Here is a 27,151-nt window from a genome sequence, read left to right on the forward strand (position 1 = left end):
ATGTGATGGAGGAAATGTTCTCACTCTGGCTCGATTCTAAGAAATGGATATCAAAAGGAAGGAATGGTGTCATTTATATTCCAGATGACATTTATTTGAATTGATTATTTCTAAAAATTGGCAAGAAGGAAACTTTTTTTTATAATCATAAAGGTTTTTTTTTTTTAATCACAGTAATTCCCAACTTGTGGATCTAGCTAATGAACTGAGGGTGTTGTGCGAAAGAATTTACAAAATAAAAATCTGCAACGTAAGTAAAAATATATAGAACCAATATAATGCCTTAACTCTTAACTGAGCTATTTAACATATATTTATGAACTAACAATATGTTGAAATTTTACATAAACCTCAAATATGAGACTTCTTTATTGAAATTTTTTTTGTGAAATGATGGGAAGGAGTGTTGTGGTTTATTTTAGCATTACTTTTTATTAATTCGTTTTTATTAATCTATCAATTTTTGTTGATTTTCAATCATTCATCATTTTTTTGTTGATTTTCAATCATTCATCATTTTTTTTTGTTGATTTTCAATCATTCATCATTTTTTTTGTTAATTTCCAGTTATGTAGCAACTCTTATTATCTACTCATCAATTTTATAATTTTTTGCCATTTTTTTAAATTTTTTTGTTGTCATTTTAGCATTTTTTTGTCTCAGTTTTGTTATCATATATTCGTCAGCTTTTTTTATTATCATCTATCAATATTGTCAAGTTAAAATAAATCTTTATCAGCTTTCAATTTATCATTTATCAATTTCCTTCAGTTTTCGTCTATTGATAAATTGTTATTAATTCTTGCTAACTTTAATTAATTTAACCCTTTAAGTGGCAATCAGAAATCACTAACCCCCCTTAAAATGCATGTATTTTTTAATGACGTATTCTATGTTCCGATTTTCAGCAGATGCAAACTAAGGGTTGTAGTTTTCCATTGAGAAATGAACTTTACAAAATATCTGCGCTTGTCAGTGCTAAAACTACCGACTTTTACCGAGACAAGATATCTCGCCATTAACGCTTAAAGGATTAATCTGCCTTCTTTTATAATTTGCTGCAGTTCGAATAATACTAAATAGCGTAACAGCATTCAATCAGGTGTGTGTGATTGATCTTTAAGAAAACCATTTCAAAAATGTTTGATCATTTGATCATTTTTGTCGCACTACGGTCATTTTCTGCACACGAGGGCTAATTAGACCGGGACCTACAATTTATTGCCGATTCCGAACGGCAGGCTTGTTTTGTATACTCGTCGAGGGATTGGTGCGCTGAACTCCCTGTGGTAGCAATTTTTTCTGTGGTTATGTCGCCGTTTCTGCTGTACCCCTGTGTCAGGAAAGTTTTCTGACAAGGACGAACCGGGTGACGACACCTCTGCACATCATTTGGTACTTTAGGCGAGTATCTTATCGACTTGGGCTACCACGCCCTCAAAAATGTTTACTCGATACGATGTCTTTTTTTTCTGCCATGTATTTATGGCGTTATTAAATAATGAAATATTTAATAACGATAAATAAATTAGCGTTAATAAATATTAATTTGTTAATGATAAAATACATTCTATTTTTGAAAATGTTTATTTCTTTATTTTTATTTACAACTTGAAATATTCATGCACAAAAAAAAAACCACGTTATTTTCGATCTTGAAATTACGCTTTCACAAATGCCCGAACGAAATTGTAATCATCACTCGTATATTTTTAGAGAATGTAAAAATCAATTTTGTTGATTACTTGATTTCTTTTCGAATAATGACATCATTAAAACGAGTTCCTTAACACTTCAGATTTTTCCGGGAGGGTTTGAAAAGAGAAAATTTTCTTATATCAAGTTTCACTAATTATTATGAAAGATGCGATATTTTCCCGTATATTCCCCCGTTTATTTCCTTACTTTTCATTGAAAACTGAATAATTATTGAAGTTACTAATAATATCACATTTGTGGCCTTTACTTTTGATTTCTAAAAAAAAAAAAGTGAATACAGTTGAAATAATATTTTAAGAAATTTTTTTGCTTGTGAATTTATAAACTGCTTTCAAACCATAAACAACTTGGGATGTATACAAAGATTGAATGAGTAATAGACTTATGACATTTAGGAATGTCTACTGTTAGTTTTCTGTAATCTACGCAAGATTTTTCAGAATGCCTGTAGCCAGTTTGTAGCAGTTCACGGAAGACCTTTAAGAATGTTTGTAGGTAGTTTTAAAAAATTCACGACAAACTTTCAGTAAAATCTGCAATTACTTTGAAGCAATTCATGTAAGGTCTTCCAGAATATCTACAGGTTGTTTGAAAGATTCCAAGCAAGACTTTCTTCCAAACTAAGACATTCAAAAATGTCTGTAACTAGTTTGAGGCAATCTACGTAAAGGCTTTCAAGAATTTCCGCAGCAATGAATATCAAATTTATGATAAATCTTCATAAAAGTCCGCAGCTAGTTTCGGACAATTCACGCAAGACCTTCCAGAACGTCTGTAGGTAGTTTGTAATAGTTCAAGATGGAAGAAATCTACAGCGAGTTTGGAACAATTCACGCAAGATCATCCAAAATGTCTTTAGCTAGTTCGGGATACTCCAAGCAAGTCTTTCAAGATTGTTTGGGGCTAGTCTTGAGCAATTCATGCAAAATGTCTAAAATGCCTGTAGCTAGTTTGTAGCAATCTATGATAGAACTTCAGTTAAGATGCCGCAAGTTTACAGCAATCCACGCAAGACCTTCAGAAATACCGGTAGTTAGCTTGCAACAATCCACGAAAAACCTTCAATACAGTCAGCAGCTAGTTTAGGACAATCCGCGCAACGCAACTACTTTGAGACAAGGGAAGCAAAACCTTCAAGAATGTTTGCAGGCAGCTAGATTAAAAACAATCCAAGCAAAACGTTTAAGAATGCCTGCAGGTAGCTAATTTGAGACAATCTAAACAATACTTTCGGTAAATTCCACGATTCGGGCAATCTATGCAAGATATACACAATGCCTGCAGCAAGAATAACTACACAAGTCAGTTTTTTCAACTCCTAATAAATGAACGTACAGGATGTTGAGAAATCTGTTTTTCTAGGAGGCATAATGAAGAGAAAAGATTTTGATGACTCACAAAGTTTTAGAGAGAGAGTTCCAAGTAATTAAATTAATTTCTATCCTTCGCACCTTAAAACAATTTGCGTTTCAGAGAGAAAAGTGCTTGGTTGAGTATAAAATTTTAATCTTTTTAAGTTCATTACGGGTTCTTTAACGTATCTGCTCGTAATTAGAAACAGTTCGCTGAGACGAGAGAACAAGAAAGTTCACTAAAGAACGATCCTAGAGAAGATTCAGCGGTTTCAACCGTGTGTATGCGTGTGTGGTTGTCTTTGTCTTAACGAACATTTCGAAGAACACGGGCCAGAACAGTAAACGAAAGCAATTGAACTGTAAAGTTCAGTGGTGTTAGTTGGCATCTTGCCCATAGCAAAACCCCTCCAACAAAGGAAAGTAATGGGCAAAAGGAGAAGTTTTGGCCCAATGGATAGCGTTAATAACTTGATTAGTGTACAGCGGTATCTTCTCTCAGCACAGAGAGAGAATTTTGGACGTGAACAGAAGCTTCAAGTGCTTTTCTTGGAAAGATAAAAGATGGCCGAATGTTTTTCTTTCCTTATTATTTTTATTTCTCTCTCTCTTTGCTTTGAAGAGAATTGCCACAAGAAATTCGTTTTGTGAAACAATGAGAATTTTTCCCTCGCAAACACCACCGCCATGATGAAAAGTTTGCCGAGACCGTGTTTGCATGAAACTAATGTTTGCGGTATATGTGATATTCGGTTCCGTAGTTTATCTCTCCCGAAGCACAAAATGAAGTCATTTCGGAAGAGTTTTAATTAATAAACATATTTTACTGGGAACGGTAAGGGGAGGGTCTAAAAAAAGACGAGAATAATTTCACTCGAGTACGATAGTTATAAGAAAGTACTGAATATAAAATAGCTTTGGATATTAATTTCTCTACCATTCATTTCCATTTATCATTGAGAAACGATGATTCTTTGAATTGATAGGGAAACGTTGAATCTCGTCCACGTGATATTTTTATCATTTCATGAATATTTTCTTCCCGGCTTAAATAATGTCTAAACTACAATATTTTCCATTAAATTTTTCGGTATTACATTATCTTGGTTTTGAGCCGGTATTGCCACTGGAACGCGTACTTATGATGAGATTTGTATCCAAGCCCTTATTTTGACTTCCGGGGGAAAATTCAACGGTACTATTACTTAACCGAACATGTATCTCGTGCACATTCCTCTGAGAAATTTCTAACGAATCGGCACATGTCGAAACGTGTTGTGTGAGTGTATGTATATGCATGACCCTGACGTACTTCTGTTGTTAGAGTTGTGTTGGTTTCGTGTTCTTGCTAAGCTGACATCTGTGTGCCATATTTTGAAGTAAAGATGGTAAATTCTTGAATTACATGTTGTGTAAAAATATGTTGAAGGTTTGCTTGCTTTCATCACATTCACGCGTTGAAGGTGGAAAACAGCAGAGTAATATTATCTTATTTCTCTGAGACAGCGGTTCTCAACCGGTGCTCCGCGGTGGATATATATATATATCCGCCAAAGAAATGATGTAGTGAAAAGGGCTCCGCGAATCAAAGGTGGAGAAACGCGTCTTGTGTAAAAAAATATCTCGCTGAAACGGGAATCGCTGCTCCATCGACTGCGTAACGTTGGTTTCACCTAACTATAAAATTCATTGGTAATAAACTAACATTAAGGGGGATTTCGATGTGGAAACAGGAACGTATCTTGTGATCAGGGGAGCACCTTAAACATGCATTGGGGACTCTTCTCAACATCAGTAAAAGATTATCTTTTAGCGGAGAAACGACGATAGCAAATAAAATCTAAATATTTAAGAAATTAATTTCATTTTTTCAGTAACAATGAAAAAATTCAAAATGAATGATCAGTGGGAAAAAGCTCGATGAAAAACAAATTGAAATCATTAAAAAAGAAATCAATGAAAAAAAAATCTATAAAATATTTTCTAAACTTAAAAAAATCGATAGAAAACATTCGAAATTTAAGAAAAAGCAATGAAAAGAGTTCATTATGGGAAAAAAATATGAATGAAGAAATTCAATATTCAATGAAGAAATTCATACAGGAATGGAAAAAAAATCGAGTGAAAAAACAAACTAATGATGATTCTTATAACTGCATAAAAATAATTTCATCCTCGAAAATATATTGCAGCATTCCTGTTTTCTTCAAGTTTCTCCAGAGGCATCTCAAGTTCCATGGTTGAGAATGTATAAAATACAATTATCTCGTAGTATATCCTTGCAGGGTCTGGCGCGCCTCCGCCGGCCCTGAAAATTTCTGAACCATTTTCACCGGGCCGCAAATGAATAAATATTGAACAGTTTTCTTGAATGAGAGAGGGGGCAATGATTCTGTACAATGAGGTCTGGTTGATCTGACATTACAGAATCATTGCCCTCATTCAAGAAAACTGTTCAATCTTTTTTTCAATCTCGGCCGGGTGAAAATGGTTGAGAAACTTTGTGGGCTGTGGCGTAGGGTGCGATAGCCCAGGTCGATAAGATACTCGCTTTAAGTACCAAAGGATGTTTAGAGGTGGCGTGAGACCGATACCCGGTTCGTTCTAGTTAAAAATTTTCCTGACACAGGAGTGCAACAGAAACGGCACACTGAGAGGTTAACGCACCAACCTCTCGGTGAGTATAAAAAGGGCTGCCATTCGGAATCGGCAATAAATTGTGGGTCCCGTTCTAATTAGACCTTGCTAGTTGGAGCAGCCTCGAGGATGCTTCTTCTTAGAGGGACGAGCGGTGAGGTCTAATTAGACCTCGTGTGCAGAAAACGACCGCGGTGTAACAAAAATGATCAATGATCAAAGCGGGCCGGCGTAAATGGGGAAAAAAGTTTGCGGACCGGAAAAAATAAGTAGGACAAAAAATTTTTGTGGACTGGCAAAAATCATCCAAATAGAAGATACACTTTGCCGATCGAAAAAACCATATAAATAAGAGAAACAATTTGCGGGCTGGCAAAAAACACATAAATGGGATAAATAATGTACGGACCGGCCAAAAAAAAACAAAAAAAAAAAAACAGGAGAAACAATTTTTGAGCCAGCATAAACAGGAGAAGTAATTGGAGGACCGCAAAAATATTCAAATAGGATGGACAATTTGCGGACCGGTAAAAATAAATAAATATATGATCGGTATATGCAGAGTATACTTTATTTATCGAATATAAAATTGTACAGCAATTACGTGAATTCACCGAAATTTTTCGCGGACCTCCAGAAAATTTCCACAGATCGGCAATGTTCCGGGTGAAGAACAATGCACTAGAAGATATGCATTTCTGAATATGTTTGCACGGCCATCGAAATAAATACAATAACTTTATTTTCAAACAAAACAATTCGTGACTTCAATAATCAAATTTTCGCTTCCTATTCTTCAATAACTTGAATATATATCGTATCCAGTTTCTGTGACAATTCCATTTAATCTTTGTCCCCGGAGCGGACAATCTTTGATTTGATCGTTCACTGAGAGACGAAGAGAGAGAGAGAGACAATTGGCACGTTCTGGGATGGAAGACTGGGGGTTACGTCAAGAATTTACTCTATACGATTCATTACGGAGAAAATGGAACGGAATTGATGAATGAGGCCGACATTAAAGCTGACAAGAGCCATCGATCTAATCTGCCGTCATCATCACCATTCCATTCACTTATCCACCAGTTTGATGATACGAGCCGCTTTTCTTCTAATAGGCGTCACTCAAAATGTATACAAATGTTTCACAGTTATTGCCCTTTTTTTTTTCGTGCTGTTCGAGCATTTTTGAATAAAACATGGTCTGAAATTTATTTATTTTTATTTTTTTTGTCTCTCTAGTAACATATTTAATCGTATTTGTTGAAGACAAAAGAGAGATCGGGATATCTTACGGACGCGTCCATTTATTTAGGGGGTACAGCGATCGATATATCATTTCAGAGACGATGATATTTAGGGGGCAAAAACCTCTTCAATAAGATTTTTTCGAATGTGAAATGAGATTTAAACCTCGTTATGCACGATGACAGACCGTAGCAATCTACAAAATATGTTTATCTCATAAATGTATCTTGCATCATATTGCTACAACAAAAGGGCTCCGATTATCCAAGCTGATATGGACCGGACCTACATCGAATAAAATCAAAAGTTCGTAGGAGGCTTGCTATTACTTCTAAAAATGCACGTGTGTCCATTGCAAGAATTGCGGAAAATTCTCCGCCAACAATTCCCCGATTACAAAATTCAACGACGGAAAAATTACTATTTAGAAAATTCACTGACAACAATTCGTCACCATTGAAGGAGTGACCGAGTGATTGAACAAGTGATTGAATGTGCGAGCGAGTGAGTTAGTGGTTGAGAGTGAGTGATCGTATGAGTGACTCACTCACTCACTTACTTATTTGCTTACCTGCTCACTCACTTGATCATCTTTCTTGCTCATTTACCTCTACTCACCAACTCCCTCACTCGCTCACACACTAATCTGCTCATTCACTTGCTTGATCGTCCCCTCACTTACTTAGTCATCAACTCCTTTCACCCACTCACTCACTTACTCATTTGCTCACCTGCTCATTCACTACCTTTCTGAAAGTCAATCATTGATTACTTACTCACTCACTGGTGCACTCGGCTTGCTTATTAATTAAGTGCTTGTCGGTAAATTTCACGGCGGTGAATTTTCCTTCCTGTGAATTGTTGGCGATGAATTTTCCGCGCACGCTATTGAAATGTGTTGGAGAATTGCCTAACCCAAAAAATTCCAAAAAAGATTCACCGATACCCCTAATTATCCCAGACCTGTATAAGAGCTATGACTTGCGCGCACACACACACGTACGCACGCACGCACATCTCGAAAGATATATAGAGGTATGGGCACCCACTTGGAATGTGTGTAAGAGTATAATATCATCAAGTAATGCGCAAAAAACTTCAGTACTCCTAAAAAAACGGGATCTTGGAATTACTTTCTCCCTTGAATTATCGAAATTGCATTCTAAATTGCAAATCTCCTTTAAACAAATAGGAGGCTTGCACATCCCGCGAAATGTATTGGAGGCTTAGGCTGTGCTCATAGAGTGTATCTCATAGATATATGAGTTACAAGAATTACGACTGGGACGAAAAAAAATGCATAGGGGTGGAGAAAGAGATGTCCACACACAGTAAAAGAGGAAGATCTCATCGTTAAAATGTCTCGCCACAGGCCTATAACGATACAATTTTTCAATTATTACACATCATTCATTGTTAGAAGAACTAATTGCAGATGGCAGCACTGCACATATATAACAAGCATTACACGGAAACAAACTTCACGTTAGTTTCACTACACGTACACGCACATCACGGCATGTATTATTTTGTGAGAAATTCCGTAGATGAATATGTACGAGGTGCACGTTCGGTTAAGTAATAGCAGTAAAAGAGAAGGAGGGTAGAGAAAATGGGTCCGGAGGGGTTCTGAAATGTAGGGGTGTGATGATGATGATGTCTCCGCAGAAGAGGAAAAGGAAAAGAAGGGAGAAACGGAGCAATCAGCAGATAGCGAAAATCAGTTGATCGAGGTGAAAACAAACAGGTTTGCTCAAATCGTGCACCTCGTTGAGTGGATTCGTCCTCGCTGTTGTCTCGCTTCTCGAGTTTGTGCGGTGTAGAGCAAAACAATACAGTTGTTTTCGTCTCTAGTCTCTATTTTATGACCCTCGAAAGATATATACAGGTATGGGCACCCAATGGTACCCCGTGGTGGTAAGATGCTCGTCTACCACCACGAAAGTTGCCATCACGGTCCCAGGTTCAAAGCCGAGGGAAAATACAGATAAGATATTTTCCCTAACGAGCTTGAGGCTATCACTGGTAGATAGAGACTTCGTTTCCAACACATCTCATTAATGGCAGTAAATTGCAATCAACGATATGGCCACACAACACGTTGCGCATGTACCGGTTCATTTGAAATTTCCCAGAGGGATATTTGCGAGGTGACGGTTATGTTATAGTAGTAGTAAAAGCCGTTTTTTTTGTTATCAATATTTTCCATTTTAATTAATTGTTATTAATTTAATTAATTGTTATTAATTAATATTTTCCACTTTAATACAACTTTAGCCGTTATTTTTTCACTATTGCTGATTATTTTACGCATTCTCCTCAACGTACCCTCATCAAGTACCTTTTTAGATACGCATAACACAGGTTGGAAACCACTTTCGTAAAAGGTAACCATATTGGTAACCATAAAGGTAACCATAATTGGCGTATGTTACGGTTATGCCCGTATTTCAATGCCAAAAGTGTCATATAATCAAGCTTTTTTCCCCTCAAAATTGAGTTTATTCAATTTAAAAAAAAGAAGTAATTAATGAAAATAAATGTGTGCATTAATTATTAAAAAGTTAGACAATAGTTAAGTAATTACAATAGATTCAACGAAAAATTTCCTGCTACGTTTCCGTAGCGATGAATCATTAAACGATTCTGGAATAGGGTTAGCAGTGAGAATATTAAAAGAATCATATAGGATTATTATATTAATTATAAGATTTATGAATTTACTTCGTCTCTGGTGGAAATTCTCCAAGTATGCGTTTCAAAATGAAAACTATCATGTTTGTAATTGACTGAGAGGAATTTGTAATTATTCCCGAGCTTATTTAAGATCATAATGACCATTAAAATTGATATAATAAGTAATTTTCCTCCCGTGTTGCATAATTAATCTAATTTTTTCGTCACAATTAATAAATAATGTAATTTCCTAAGTCATCGTAATTATACACAGTTTTATTTGGTATCATAAGCGGTTAATCGCTATAACCTGTACCTATTTGACTGAAGTCACTAGATTACAATCTGATGAAAGCGGAACCGTTTCGCTGATTCTCGAGAAATAACTATTAATGCTCGCCACGTGTCGCCAAATTTTGTCAAATGTTAGCTATTTACGCCTATTAAGGATTGAACAAATTTTATTATGCATATTATACTTGGACAAATAAAATAGCGGATCCATTAAGGGGCGATTGGAGGTGATCGCCTCTCCAAAGACCGGGATTACACTATAAAAGTTTTATGAAAGTTTTTTTTTTTATAAAACTTGAAAAATTCAACTAATAAGCATTTGGTTGCATTCGAGTGAATGTAACCAACAGGCTTATTGGTTTTTAGCTTTTCAAGTTTTGTGAAAGACCTTTTATGAAACTTTTATAGCGTAATCCCAGCCTAAGAGTTTGACTGTACAAGAACAATTTGTCTTTTCCGTATAATACGGGACGATAACACGACAACACCCTTACAGGCAGATAGCCGTGGATACGTGCCTGCCCTTGTCTTGATCTTTTCTCCCACTACTTTGCTATAACATTCATTTATACACGTGTCCTTTGTCCCGGTGATCATTTATGTACGTGTCCTTTACCCTAGTGATCATGCATGCACGTGCTATTTGCTCCAGTGATAATTTTTGCATATGTCCTTTGCCTCAGTGTTAATTAATTTATGCATGTGTCCTTCACCCCTATTTATTATTTATGCATGTGTCCTTTGCCCCCATTCATTATTTATGCGTGTGTTCTTTGTCCCCATTTATTATTTATGAATGTGTCCTTTGTCCTGATGATCACTTACGCACGTGTCCTTTGCTCCAGTGATCATGCATGCATGCATGTGTATTTTGCTCCAGTGATAATTTATGCATGTGTCCTTTGCTCCAGTGATAATTTATGCATGTGTCCTTTGCTCCAGTGATAATTTATGCATGTGTCCTTTGCTCCAGTGATAATTTATGCATGTGTCCTTTGCTCCAGTGATAATTTATGCATGTGTCCTTTGCTCCAGTGATAATTTATGCATGTGTCCTTTGCTCCAGTGATAATTTATGCATGTGTCCTTTGCTCCTATTGATTATTTATAAATGTGTCCTATATGGTTTTCTGCGGGGTTGCGCATGATCAAATGCCATGAAACCCTTAAAAATCTCGAACCCGGGAGAGCTTTCAAAGAAGAAAACTTTCTTATTACTGATATTCAGAAAGCTGATCTTTGTTTTGAATTTTAAGGAGGGAGTGTCGTTTAAGAAAAAAATCAAAACCACTTGGAGGACAACCTAGAGAATGTGGAAGCATGTGAGTGACCAAAACAGTGCACAAGTATGTGAGTGACCAAAATAATGACCTAGTTAGCGAGGGTCGAAAACAGCGACCTAGAGGGTGTGAACGCATAAGAGGAACCGAAAGAGAGGATAACCATAGATATGCCTCTTTTTCATAGAGGCATGAAAGGTTTGATAAATATAGTTGGACTCCGATATAACGATTTCCTATATGAATTCTGTCCCTGTGCGCATCTGTTAAATGGGAACTACTAAAAATTCATTGGAAGAAAGAATTTTTTAAGTAAAAATTCATTATATCGGGGGTTGATCGTGATTGTTAAATGGGAGTTCATTATATCGAAGTCCGATTTCAGAATTCGTCAAACAGGAGTTAATTATAGGAATTATGTTAGGGATGTTTTATGTTAGGAATATTTACGTTTGAAAAAAATTCGTTAAATCAGAATTCATTGTATTTGGTTCAGACTTATGGGTACGGCCATATAAATACATGAATTATACATATACATATCTATCGAATTCCATTGTAACGAACTCCAAGAGACCGGAGAAATCACTTCGTTATAACGAAATTTTGTTATAAAGGAATTACAGTTTTTTGCATTGTTCCTATGTAAACTTATCTATGAGATTAGAAACGTGTTTGTTAAAACGAAATTTTCGGTATATCGGTATTCGTTAAAACGGGAATCGACTGTAATAAATTTTATCACGGCAATTGGGACTGATCTATCATATTTACCAATATGAAATGGCGATCATTCTTAATAACCAGCAAATGTTATGAATTTTATATGATTTATCATGTTTACCAACGACGCTTAGGTAATAATACGTACGTACGTATTATGCATAATCGCAAGTAAAAGTGATTTTTATTGTATTTATTAAATTTAAATTCAAGGCTTGGGTATTATGCATAATAACCGGTAAAAGTGATAAATTCGGAAAAATTTATCAAACTTACCAAAATGGTCGGTGATTATGCACAGTAATTGGTTGTTATTCATAACAGTCGGATTTATCACATTTACCGGTTGACATAATAACCGGTTGATATGCAAACTAACCAATCGTCTTGGTAACATTGATGAATTTATCATTTTTAACAGCGAATATGCCTAATACCCACAAGCGTCGTTGGTAAATTCGATAAATACTTGAAATTTATCTCTTTTATCTGTGATTATGCATAACACTATGTGTAACTGGTGAATTTGATAAATATAAGGGGGAAAAATACAAATGAGTCTAGTGTATATGTTGAATATAGTCGGACCCCAATATAATGATATAATACATGTATGAATTATCGTGTATAGTATATATCATACAGTACGGTTTATCATGTTTATCAACAATGCGACGCTTGGATCCTAAGCATAACTGCAGGAAACTTACTAAACTTATCACGTGCAATAACTTTGTTTATCACATTTACCGTAACATATATACGGTAAAACTCTTCTTTCCCGCAAAACCGTAAGTGTATGTACAATTACATAGATATATCTGAAATATGAAATTCCATAACATCTTTCGTATGCTCGATTTTATTTTAAAACCATTCCAGTCGATTATATGATTTCATTTCAGCAATACTGATGGACAATTTCTTTTGGTATCGAGTTTTTGTTTTTTAAAACAGAAATTAGCGCGGCTCCGTATCAGTGTAAGCGCCGCAAGCCAGCAAAACCGTTAGCTGATGCGCCGAAAAATACGCTAATACATCTTGAGTTATGAAAGTCGAAGAAAACCCTTTTCATGTTCGATCTCATAATAGAAATTATTCTGAAAGAGATCGCTCTTGATTTTATTTAAATGAACTTATAATGTTCATAATCAATTTTTTTATATATATAGTGTCTTTTTGAAACAAAAGACTCAACGTTTGCAATTCAAATCTGCGAAAACGTAAGCCGATAGATATACAAAAATATTCAGTATGCCCCTCAGTATGAAGTCCAAAAGTCCCTCATATCTGATTGTAATACTGATAAATAGTAACGCATTTTTCAAGTCGTCGTCCTCACGCTAGCAGCATGAATGTGCAAATTCCTGGGGTAAACATAGAACGTGGGAAATGACTTTTGAATGTTTACTCTACCCATGTTACTCTATGGAGGTTGTTTTCATAAAATACTATATTTTGTAACGTGTTTTTTTAGTGGGAGTTAAACATTCGCGTAGCGGGCTAAAACTTAGTTTACTATATAAGCGATCCAACCAGCTGATAAAAAGTAAGTCCGAGAGATTCGCATGATCTGTCCAGGGAATAGTTAGCAAACATCCATGCCCTAACCGGGATTCGAACCTGCACAGTCAGAGGACAGCTCCATGTCGAGTGGTTACTCGAATGCCGGGCGACACATTTTATGCAAAAATTATTCTCACCAATAACATAATTTTTCAACTCATAGTGGTCAATATTCTTTGCATATCGTTTCCCTCATGCCAGAAGCATGAATGTGCAAATTTTTACTTTTTTGGGTATATCAGCTGGTTAGATCCATTATCTTGCTATTTAGGTTTTGCCAGAAAAGCGAATGTTTAACCCTCATGTTGCAAAGGATTTTAGGAAAATAAAACACTCATGTAGAGTAACAACATGCGTACAATAAACATTCGAACGTCATTTTTCAAGTTTCGGAAATTTGCACATTTATGCCTCTGGCACGATGTAGATGGTATATAGACAGATTTTTATATATTAAAAAAAATTAACGCATCGGTGCAAGTGCTGCAAGCCTGCGAAACAGTAAGCAAAAAAAAAACTCTCAAATATGGAAATTTGCATAGCATCTCTCTCATATTCGATTTCATATATGTTTTGACCGATTATATGATTTTATTTCAATATCAGTTGCGATCAATTTGATATATTTTTTTTAGTTTTCTTTACAAAAGTTAACGCAAGCGCCGTATTGGTATAAGCGTCGCGAGCCAGCGAAACCGTAAGCAGATAGACCAAAAAATACGGCTTATTCTTTTAGCAGAAAATTTCAAAAAAATCTCTTCATGCTCGATTTTATATAGAAACTATTCTAGCCGATGATTTTATTTCAATAATGTTCATGATAATTTTTTTTTTTTTTTTTGAGATACTGTGTCTTTTTTAAACAAAGTTAATCGTAAATTCTTTATGAGCTTACGTTAAGCGGAGCATCACTATAAGCGCCGCAAGTCTACAAAAACATAAGCCCATAAACCAAAAAATATACAGTATATATTTTGATATAAAATTCCAAAAATTCTCTCTCATGATCGATATTATATAGAAATTACTCTAATAAAAATTGTATTATTTTATTTCTAGTTACAGTATATTGTTTATGATTAATTTCTCTGATATCGTTTTTTAAACAAAAATTAACGCATCAATATTAGCATCGCAAACCCACAAAACATTTAACGGATACGTATATCTCAAATATAAAATTTCATAATATCTTCTTTCACACTCGATTTCATATAGGTACTATTCCAGCCGGTTACACGATTTAAATTGAATAATGTTCATGATCAATTTCTTTGATATTGTGGCTTTTTAAACAAAAACTAAATACAGGCGAAGCATCAGTGTGAGTGCCGCAAGCCAGCGAAACCGTAGACGGATATGCCAAAAAAATAGCCTACGGTATATCTCAAGTATTGAAATTCTAAAAAATCTCTTTTATTCTCGATTTTATGTAGAAATTATTCTGAAAATGTGGATGATTTTATTTACACTTATGATCAATTTGTTTGATATCGTGCCTCTTAAAAAAAAGGGGGGTTGACGTTTGGGCCACACCACTGTGAGCGGCACAATGATGCAAAAACATAAGTGGATAGACCAAAACGTGCAGAATGTCTGAGTATAAAATTCCAAAAAACCTCTCATGCTCGATTTTATATAGAAATTATTCAAACCAATAACGATTTAATTTCAACTTAATAATACTCATAGTCGATTTCTTTGAGATATCATCGTTTCAACAAAAACTAACGCATCAGTGTAAGCACCGCAAACCCTCAAAAGCCGATAAACAATAAAATGCGCATATCTCAAATACAAAATTCCATAAAATCTCTTCCAAGCTCGATTTTATACACAAATTATTCTAATAGATCATTTATGTCTACTTATCAAGAACTTTTATATGCATAGCAAATTAGTAGAGTGGAAACAACGTAATTAAAACCTATTTATATCTCCATTTTAATAAAATTTCTAAAATAAATTATGTCTTATTCGAAAATATTTTGAAGCTATATCATAATAAATATAGTACGAATTTCGATTGAATAGAATATGAAAAATACTATACGGATTTGAGATTTAATCTACCGATCCAATATCAATTTATTTACTTCTTCCGCTTCCGAAAGATCTGTAACAAGTCCCGGATATAGATCTCAATATCTCGGCAATATTCGGTTTCCATTCCGTTAATTTCATTGAATAAATTCAGTTCGAATGCAAGTTTTTGAATTCAACGAATATATCCTGTTTCTCCTTATGTTATATAAGAATGTTTTTTAAGAGTTACATATATATATGAATATACGGGTACGCTATCTATATACAAACATACATAACGTGATGGTTAATCCACTTACTTCTTGGGGCTCCAGGTAGGTCCTCAGAATTGCGTTTCTTGCCTCCAGCAAGACATTGGGAGCAGACAGATTACCAGGCGTGGAGATTGCGGTTCGAGACATACACGCATGTAAAAAACGTTCGAAGGAAAGCCTCCCAAAAACGGTTCGAGATCCGATCCACCTCTCCTATAATCCCACATCAAAATAAAATAATAATAACAAAATAAAATAAAAATTCCCCAAAAAAAAAATTTTTTTTTGAAGCTTTAGAAAGAGAGAGAGAGAGATAAGCGAGAGATATACCGAGAAAATATATTTGAGATATTTATCTAGAAAGATAGAGAGAGAGAGACAGAGAGATAAAACAAATAAATAAAAAACAGAAATAAAACCTCCTTTTTTTCACGGACACCGGTTCGGCCCACGAGCAGCCATTTTAACGGCCTCCTTCTCTACTGCACGTAATTTCCAAGATTATGGCCAGAGGGAGCTGCAATCGAGGAAAAGCCCCAGCATTCCGCGTGGCTCCCGGAATGCCAATTTTTGTCCTGGAGTTTTCCCATCCTACTCCCCTCTAACTCCCGTTTTTTCCCTCTCCGGGATGATTCGAGATTAAAAGGGAAAACGGGGAGAGGGAGAGAGAGAGAGAGAAAGGATAGCCTGGAGTAGAATCAGGAGCATGTGTGTGGCATGCGTGTGGGAAAAATGGGAGTTCGAGTACAACGAGTAAAGATTGTGTAGCGACCGCATCATGCATTTAATGGTATGAAGCAGATGACGACGAGCATACGGTAATTAAGACCCAGGAGAGAGAGAGAGAGAGAGGAAATTCCAGGAGACGTACACACACACATATACATTCGAAAATCATTTGGAATCATTTTAGAAGTTTTAAAAAATATAATAATAATTTCCAATGCTATCAGAGCGGGAAGCTCTAAAATTTTGGAATGGAATTTTCTCTTTAATGTTTCGGTAGTTTGGATTTTGCGTGCTGGCCTTACGCAAGGTCGCACTTATATCTCTGCTGAAAGACGTACCGGTTACCAAAATCAGTGTATACGGCCATTAATTAATATTATTTTAAAATTTATCAAGCGACAATAAAATTTAATGTAATTTTTTTTCTTTTTTTTTGGAGGGAGTTTTTCCATAATAAATCGACTTGTGGTAATTTATGTCGAATCAAGTGCTGCGACGAAATTTGGTTTAGTTTATTTACTAAATACAGTGAAAACCTCGCTTTAACGTATTCGATATAACGATAAATACCTACCTAACAACGATGGTCACAGTCCTCCCTACGATACGACTTTATCCTTTATTATGATTAATCCCTAACGATATTTTTTGAGAACATTTCGAAACCGTTGAAACGATGTTTTTTTATATTTTACTCAAAATCACCTTCAATATATTTTTAAATTCCTCTCACACACACACCAGTTTTTGTTCTTTCGAGGATGTTTAGTAACATCTACCCTACGGAAGAGTTTATGAAGTTGCCATGAAGCTAATATCTGTGTAGCACATCTATAATCTGTATCACAAAAGTAATTTAAGGGAAACTACTTTTTCATAAATGCATGCCACAGGCAACGCCTATTCAAAAAAAGATGCCAGCAATGGTTTAAATTTTTGTGGCGCCTGATGCTAGCTCTCGATATAATGATATAAACACCCCCCCCCCTCTTTAAAAAACTAGCTCCGTAGAGTATCGTTACATCGAGATTTGACAATACTGACAAATTCGTGTATAACGACTTCTTTATTACGGCAACTCGGATATGATGTTATATAACCTTGTGCTAACTTCGCCCGCTATATTGGCAAATTTATCACCAGGTCTGTGAAGTGTTAGCCAAATGAGATCTATTCGAAAAATTGTTTATCCAAAATTTTTGCTAAAATGTGGTAATTTCCTTTCCTTTGCTATCACATCAAATCAAATTTTTCTCTCTTTCTTGAAAAGTGCTGGGGGGAGGGGGGAAGTGGTTTGTACATCTTTAGGTGTCTCGATTTCTCTGAGGGCATTGGAACAGTCTAATGTATATTACGATACTTTTTATAATATTCGGTACGTTCCATGAATTCTCTTGTGAAATTCTTCCGGCCGAGGAATTGTGAATAAGGACAGATGTGAAAGAAACTGACCCATGAACTGAATTAAGATATCTTTTTTTTTAAACTTTCACATGCCTTCACTACAGAAAATAAATTGAAAAATAAGAGGTGCGTGAATCATAGCGGCTCATACGCCCGATTTAGATGTTGTGAATAGCGCACGGAAATTTTTGTCAATAAGGGATCCTTTAAATCTCCTACGTAGTTTATTAGATTGATAAAGATAAATTATAAGAAAAATGAGTTCGGCCCAATCTTAACTTTTAAATATGGAAAAGAAAAAAATTTTATACAAAAAACAATTGATAACATGAACATAAGTACTGATAACTATAGAGGATAGATAACCAAACCAATAACTATAGATAACCAAATTTTTTCCAATGTTATGATATTAGTCCGTTCCGTACTTTACAAAAGTGATAATAATACGAGAATGATAACATTATTCACGATTATAATAAGCGGCGTCTATCATACTTGAATGACCCGTAATTGAACTTATCGTAGAGCGTCGACTATTAAAATCAGTCCAGGAACGTTTCGTCATGTATATTTTCTTTAGAGCCTGAATAGTTTTGGGAGTATATCCAACGATTCCATTTCATGTTTGCATAGACTCTATCTTCTATACCTAGAAAAATACTTTAAAAAAATACACTAGATAATACAAGTGAAAAGAAAAAAAAATATATAGCATATATCCAGCTAGGGAACGTAATCCTTCGAAAAGCCATTCATGAATCATTCTACTCTAATGGTTGGTGTAACGATCATCTCTCCGAATCTATGATACGACTGGGAACACACAAAATCACAATAAAGTTATAGGGGGGAAAAAAAGAACCTTATGGTTTTTTTCCCCTTTGTAATATATACCGTAACTATTCTATTTCGTTATTCTCACACCAGGAGATATTTGATCAGCAAGGAAAAGATCTTATAGAGGAAGAAGATGTTGGCTGTGAAAGAGATCCGTCATGAATCCACAGATAGTAATTTATACAGCAATAAACTTTAAGGCTGTGCACAACAATATATATATTTTTTTTTCATTTTTACCCACAAATTCTATTTTCCTCTCTCTCTCGAAGAAGAAGACCTTGAGAAAAGTCTGACAACGGTAAGATCTTGTACACTTCGTTTTCTCGGGAAATTTATGACCTCCGTTTGCACCATTAGTTGGTGGAGAAACTCCTTTTGCCATATTTTTTTTCTTTTTATTTTCTTCTCCACCTGGATAGCTACCAGAAAATTACTTCTGGGAGCCACTATTTCACATAAACTATTTGATAAAATACTAAAAGAGGTCTCTACACACACACACACACACGAGGTGAGATTTATGCGTGGTATTTCTCATGGAGTGAATAGCCAATAGGATTAGCTATTACATACAGAGTGGCTATAATTGAACTGATAACCACCTCTATCTGCAACTTCATGCTAAAAAGAAAAGTGGTATGGCCTGAATTTTGTAGCGGGAACTAATGAAAATAGGATTGCCCTGAGGGGGAGGGGGATTAGTTTAAAAAGTCGTTCACAAAGCCAGATGTGGCTAGTGTGATCAGACGTCCAGATTTGACGAAGACAATCATGAGTTGATGGACTTTTCTAGTTGTACCGGCTGTTTTTCGGATTGCCTCTGGAAATTGGACATGTATTTAGTCAATTCTGTCGAGAAAGCATTATTTGTGAAGGTTTCGTGAAAATTGGCGGTGATTAATGATGTAGTGCAGGGTTGCACAATCTCCGGTCTGCTAAGGTGTTTAATCCAGCCACGAAAGCTGTTCCGGTAGAAAAGTAATAATATGATCTATGCCTAGGCTGACCATATCTCCTCGATAAACATACAGGAAATCTGAATCCATACAAGACATCGCAAATTGTCGGCAAAATCATTGGCAAAACAAGTAAAATTATCAATTATAACCAAAAATAATTGTCGGAGTCAATTAAAATTACCAATTACAGACATCAAATTTGTCATAGGCAAATAAAGCTGCCAATTATAGGCAGGGACGTCATTTCAACTTTTCCAGGGGGGGGGGGGGACAAAGAACATGTACTCAATGTATATATATATACCATTTTCCGCTGTGGTGGTCGAGTGGTTATAGTGATGGACTCGCGATGCGAGGATCCGGGTTCGAACCCCACAGTGGTGGTCGGCTGAAGTTGGTTTTCTGTGGTTCCCAACTTCAAGGCGCGAATGCGAGCCGATCTCCCCATTAAAAAGTCTCGCCACAGAGAGCAACAGTCCTACAACGATAAATCATTCAATCATAACACTTCACTCATAGTTAGAAAAACTGGTGGCAGATGGCAGCACTACACATAACAAGCATTACAGAGAAACAAAAAACTTCACGTCAGGTTTCACTACACGTGCACGCACATTCCCGCATGTACCGATTCGTTGGGAGCGCATGATTTGGCCGGTTTCTTCAATGTAAAATTCGAGAATTTAGATACCAGGTTTATTTTTTCGGTTAAATCGGCCCTTTGCGACGCACCAGTGAGCGTGTTGCTCCCCATAAATTTTCGGACTGTGGCAGTAGCCTCCCTTTCCTCCCTTTAGTTTCAGCCCTGATGGTAGGTATGTAACTAATATTTTGTGCAAACGACATTGCATGACCTCTCATTTGGGTAGTTTCGCAGTAGTGTTGGTGTCTGTAATTTCTGTAATTTAACGAATACTGTTATAGCGAAAATCTCGTTTTAGTGAACACTTTTCTAGTATCCCAGATGAATTTACATAGGAACAATGATAAAACCCGGATTCCTTTATAACGAAATTTCGTTATTACTAAGTGATTTCTCCGGTCTTTTAGAGTTCGTTGCAACAGGATTCGACTGTATTATATTAAAAAAATTAAAAACATCTTAAAAAATTTCTTCACTATTTTCCATGCATAAAATGAGAATTTAATCGATTTTCGATTTGTGCTTTCGATCTATCGATAAATTTCTAAAAATCACGAATCGATTTTAAATCAAAAGGTTTTGAATGTCAGATTTAGTTGCTTTAACAGTTGAAACAAAGTGGATAGAACGAGAATAGCTGGTAGGACACGGGTACAAATGGAATAATGTAATGGTCTTCATTAAACTGAAAATCGGAAGTCTCGAATTCCCCCTCCTATTTACCAAGAAAATTCTCTGGATCTGTAATTCCAGTAATAGTATCTCCACAAACGAGAATTTTCGAGAATGTTTCAGGGACACACATACCATGCCCATTCATGTTCCCTTCCATCCCAACACCAAAGAACATTAAAAACTGATGATGGTTCTCTCTCTCCCTCAAAACCTAATCACGATCCACAGTAATCCACAAAACGTTTCTCAACCGATGTCTCTCTCTCGCTCTCCCTCAGGGCCCCACGATTGAACAACATACTCGGTTTTGTTAGAGATGGTGTCTATCTACTCTGATTGATCGATCCCGTCTTCTTTTTTCCTTCAACTACACAAAAGACTTCCACTGAAACATTTGTACGGTTTCACTCCACTTTTATCCACATCCACTTTCGTGAAAATGTGGATAACGAACCGAAGAGGAGAGAGAGCAATGATTTTTCCATGGGTTTTCAGTCGGGAAACGACATGTAGGCGGGCCGAGAAGCAAATGACATTTCAATACTAGGGCGTTCGAATTAAATTCCTCCCTCTCACATTCGACCTTTCACTTTTGTAAATAAGCTGAATTATTTATTAGGCTGTGCTGTTTTCTCTCTTCTCTCTCTTACGCTCACTGATAATGATATCCTACGGAGCATTTGAAAAGCAGAGTAAATACACTGTGTCGTTTAACTCGATTAAAATGTTATACTTCACAGTTTTCATTCGATTAAGTTATTCATACATATATCACTGATTATACAGTGACGTTAGATTAATCTGGTACACACTACTATATATTAATTAACCCTGAATTCTCTCGTTGATGAACTGAACGTTTGTGTAAATGGATATGATGTCATTCCTCAGAGAAAATGATACGACTCCAAATTTCACTTTACATATAAATTCCCCGTTATTTAATTCCATTCAAATCCATTATTTGAATGGAAATTCATGTCGGGATCAATTCAACTGTGGGAGGAAAACGCTCACTGTACATTCGTGCTGCCTCTTTGGTACTTCCGTTTGCAGCCCCGTAAATGAAATGCATGTCTGCTTTTTCAGTGTTACTAAAGTGCGCCATTATCCCGTACGTTACAACTTTTAGAACGGCTGCACGCTGGAATAACTTCACAGGGCTGGCGTCGGCGCCTATTATTCACTGTGGCGTAGATTTGGCATAAGGTTTCTCCTTTTTTCCCCAGATTACATTTGCATGCATGGTGTTCTTTTTCTCCCGATAAATTTCAACAGGATTGTCGTTTTAACGTTGGCGGAACGGCCGTTTCGATACGCGCTAGCATGTTTGCGTTTCATGTTAGATCTTTGATGACAATTGTTTGTATTGGTGTGTACTACCACCTCTTAAAGTTTTTCCCATGTTTCCTGAATCACCCTGTATGCTGTATAAGTCATGTGTATTAAAACATTCTTCATGCGCAGGCATATGGGGAGGGGGGAAATATATATATGTACACACACATACACATACACGCCATTTTTGACGACCAAAACTGACTGAAATATGTGAAAATATTGACGCGTGTTTTCGGACAAAATGTTCTTCGGAGACTGATTATTATAACTAATTTAGTGCTTGTTGACTGGCATTTGGAGCTCCTGAACAAGTCGCAATATAATATCATTGGGTGAAATCTCAAAAATATATACAGGTTAATTACTCAATTGCAATTGCCGCATTTTAATGGTGAACCGTTAGGCATACTTCCAATTAGAAAATATTATTCAGTTGATGTGTAGAATGATGTGGCCCGCTATCTCAAACCTAGTTTTGTAAGAATGCACTAAGCGGTGAATTCTCAGATCACTTCGATAACCCGCAGAACATTTACAGCTCACTTGAGTGACCAGTGGAGCTGTTCCAGACTAGGCTTGCAGTGCTGAGACAGAACAGAACAGAAATGAATTGGTGAAGAAAAGCTTACATGGACCAAGACAGTATGCCAGCAATCCCTAAATAGTTACTTATTCCTACAAAGATCAACTAGACTATACATGATCAAAGAACTATGGCACGTCACTCCTCTTGCAAGAGGTTGTATGCGTATTAAAATAAAAAAAATAGCTTTTTCTGCAATATTTACTCTGATACATGATTTCAATATCGGAGGAAAGTTGGCAAAGAACAGCGTAAATACGGAAAAGAAGCTTCGTGGGAGATACAACAAAGAAACGTGGAATTTCTTTGTTGGCCTCAAGAGAGACAGGGTAACAACTTTCTATAATTGGGTTTCTGAGGACAGTGTTCATAAAAGTTTGTTTTATTTTATTTTAATAACTATACATCTCCTTGCAGCACGAATGACGTATCTGAGTTCTACACGTTATCTAGGATACTTCTTCTAGTTAAAAGTATGTCTCTAGGATCAAGAATCAACGGTTCCCCCAGTAAAATGTGGTATAGGTTCTCAAACTGGCGCCGCGGTGCTCTGGTCCTCCACCAAACTTTCTCAGGGGCGCCTCACAGTGGCGAAAAAGGTTTTTCGAAGCGATTTTTTTGTTAAAATGCTCTGGAGAGCTGCGGATAAGCGTCAATCAGGGTAAGAGGCACAGCGGGTGGAAAAAAGATTGAGAAACCTTGATCTATAAGGGGAATTAAGTAATCACCTTGTACATCATACTGGTCATTCGATATAAATCTTTAAACGGATCCTCATAAAGCTTGGTTGGTATGATGCGTTTTTTTATAAGGAGTATGCCAGAAATCTCTAAATTTCAAGCATAAAATTTAAATTCCAAATTTTTTTGTTGTTGAAAATCTATCAATTTTGGACATAAGAGAATGAATTTTCTTGTTTTATATGCCTGTGCATGGAGGCAATGGCGTACGCAGGATAAAGCATTCGAGACTTCCCTCGTTAAAGAAAGAGTGAAAACCCTTTTTTTGTTTCGCCATTTATATTTCGCCATATAAAACATCCATAAAACAGCCCCTCTAAATATTCCACAATCTCTCAACATCTAAGCTTATTAGGTACACCCTCTTACATCTTCCATGTCTTCCATCAGGATACATTTACTAATGGAGAGATCATCCTCCTTAATGTAAGCTGTAGGACACTGCTCCTAACAAGATTGGTTGGAGAAATGCTACTGTATAATCGAACGTTTCCGAAACCTCGTTAGGTGCATGCAACTTTGAATACGCTCGTGTTCAGTCCAGCAAGCAATTAGGTGGTAAATGTTTTTATTCCACTTCGAAAATATTTCAAATTTAATGAGCTCTTTGTTTTCCCAGAATTCTAAAAATTCAATAATTTCACTTTAAAGGGGGTGGGGGAATGAATATATATATATATATATATATAAAATTGTTTTCCCTCTAGAGTCTTGTTATTATATTATTATTCCCGTTAAGATCTTTCAGAGGAAAAGCGGAAAAGAGAGGCTAAGGCTTCATCTAATGATTGCGAGGGGGGAAAAAACCGAAATGAACCCATTTTTCGTAATAACAAGGCTCCGGAAAGGACAGGAAAAAAAAAAAAGAGCGGGCGTAAAGGATATCGGATTCCTGATAGCGTTAAATAGACGCGCATCAACCAGAGACATCATTAAAACTCTTCCTGAAGAAGAAGAAGAAGATGGATTCCAATTAAATCCGAATACTTAAGATTTTTTGAAAATAATAAGAAAAAAAAAGGCAGCCCTTGATCAATTCGATCTCATTAATCGTGGGAATCTCTTTTTACTCCTCCGATTCGTTTTATATGTTATTGTTATCATTTTTTCTAATAATGATGGCGGTATTCTCGGACCAAAATTGACGATTCTAACGATATTCACACTATTATCGTGAGTATTTGTGATATTGTATCAACACAGAATCTAGTGGTTTTAAGAATAACGAAGTAAAGCCTTGCTTATAACATATTTAAAGCAGGGAACATAACCAGAAACATGCATAAAGATGGACTATAACAACCCAATTTTTACGGGATATTCCCGTAATTTTGGCCGTCCCATATAAAATGTCCTGTTTTTCCCCCGTTTTCAACAAGGTTTAGTTGCAATTTTGAAATACAGAATTAAGATCTTCAGTATTTATAAATTATGTTATGGCGATTATGACTCTATAAAATTACCAAACTGAATTATATGCATATTAATAATATGTGTATATCAGTTTCACATATTTGTCAAACGTTATACGTATTTCTGGCGAATTATATTTTGACTTGCGTTACCGATAATTTTCCGCGATTGCCAATTTTTCAGCAATTTCAGCCGCAGTTAGAAACTGCATTTGCCTTTGACAATTGTTTTAGCTGTAATTAGCACTTTCACTTGCCTTTAACAATTATTTTTTATTATAATTGGCAACTCTACTTGCCTTTGACATTGATTTTCGCCATAATTGACAACTTCACTTGCTTCTGACAATAATTTGTTCCAGACTCTGCCACGAAGCTGGGCTGGAAGAGATCTCGGCAACGGGATAAGTCCAGTGGCAAAGATCTGGCGTTCATTCATTCATGCTTCTGGCAATAATTTTGGCTATAATTGATTTTAGCGATTATTTTTGGCCATAACTTGCACCTTTACTTGTCTTTAACAATTTTTATTTTGCTATAATTGGCAACTTTACTTGACTTCCACAATTCTTTTCGGATATAATTGGCAACAGCAAGAGAGAGTGAGAGGGGGAGAGAGGGAAAGAGAGAGAGCGAAAGCGATAGAGAGGGAGGGAGGGGGAGAGAGGGTGAAAGATAGGGAGAGAGAATCTTAAAATTCCAAATAATATAGTTTTATTATTTATGTCCAGTTATTTCTTCTCGGAAACTCATTAGACATCACATGATATCAGTTGAAGGACATCCTTGAGTGAGTTCCGAGATGATCCAAACCGAAGCGGGTCGCGATCATTCATTACACGCGATCGGAGCACGAACCCTCGCTATTATTGCGTTGCAGTGAGGACAGGTATGTATAGTGTCTTTGAAGATTTCGACCACGAAAGGCATCCATAAGCAAGGTAGCAAGCTGTAGACAAAGAAAAAATAATCCGCATTGACACCATGAACATGCAATGAAATTACACATTGAATTATTTGTTAAATCGAATTATTATAAATCGGGGATGCACATTGCACAACCTCCAGCCCGCGAGCCGAATGCGTAGTCCACCAATTTGATAAATACTTGAAATTCATCACCTTTATCTGTGATTATGCATAATACCCTAGTGTAATTGCTGAATTTGATAAGTATGAAAAAAAAAACAAATGAGTCTACTATGTATGATAAATATAGTCGGACCCCGATATAATGACCAAAAATTTTACTATTGTACCCCGATATAATGATGCAATACATGTATTAATTATTATGTACAGTAAATCATATACTACGATTGATCATATTTACCAACGACGCGGCGCTTGGGTATTTCGCATAATCGCCGGTGAAAGTGATAATTTTTTAAATAGGCCTACTTACTAAATTTACCAACGACACTTGGGTACTATGCGTAATGAAATTTATAAAACTTACCAAAATACTCGGCGATTCTGCATAATAACCGGATTTATCACTTTTACCGCATAATTTATGCATATGGAGCACAGCATGCGTTCAAAAGCATGCATGTACTACACCAAGGGTGGCCAACAATTGGCCCGCGAGATGATTTTGTGCGACCCGCGACAAGATGAAGAAACATATTTTTGATATCAGTTTCGATTGATGAAATTGTGAACGTGGTTAATGTAAAAAAAATAATTATTTCTGATTTGACGAAAATAATTTGTGTTTTAAACACACCATCGCAAAACCCTATTTCAACACGCAGGTCACATGATTGATTTCAAACAACCTACTGTTGGAGAGAGTTATGAAAGTAGCAGTAGCAGATTTTCTTGGAGGTCAGCGACGAGCAAAATTTTACTTTTTAAGTTTTTTCCATAAAAATTCAAAACTAATGTGTTGCCAGTAAATATTCGTAAAAATAATCAGTCAAGTAGGTATTTATGTATTTAGCAGGAAAAAGAAAGGCAAAATAGAAAAGCATTTTCTTTTGCACGAAATTCATAATTAATAGTTTCAAAATAAGGGGCCGTTC

General features: G+C 35.9%; 1 protein-coding gene across 2 annotated transcripts in view; it reads right to left on the reverse strand.

Moving 5' to 3' along the window:
- The window catches only part of LOC149064667 (tolloid-like protein 2), a 199,922-nt gene extending 183,992 nt beyond the window's left edge, over positions 1-15,930 (reverse strand). For both annotated transcript variants that reach the window (XM_089254884.1, XM_089254883.1), the window contains exon 1: positions 15,841-15,930. The gene's annotated coding sequence lies outside the window, so the exon portion shown is untranslated. The remainder of the gene's footprint in view (positions 1-15,840) is intronic.
- Between the last annotated feature and the right edge of the window lie 11,221 nt (positions 15,931-27,151).

The sequence above is a fragment of the Pholcus phalangioides genome, unplaced genomic scaffold (genome assembly GCF_987345545.1).
Source record: "Pholcus phalangioides strain wild (caught in Gottingen) unplaced genomic scaffold, Ppha-v1.0 ptg000042l_1, whole genome shotgun sequence".
Lineage (NCBI taxonomy): Eukaryota > Metazoa > Arthropoda > Arachnida > Araneae > Pholcidae > Pholcus > Pholcus phalangioides.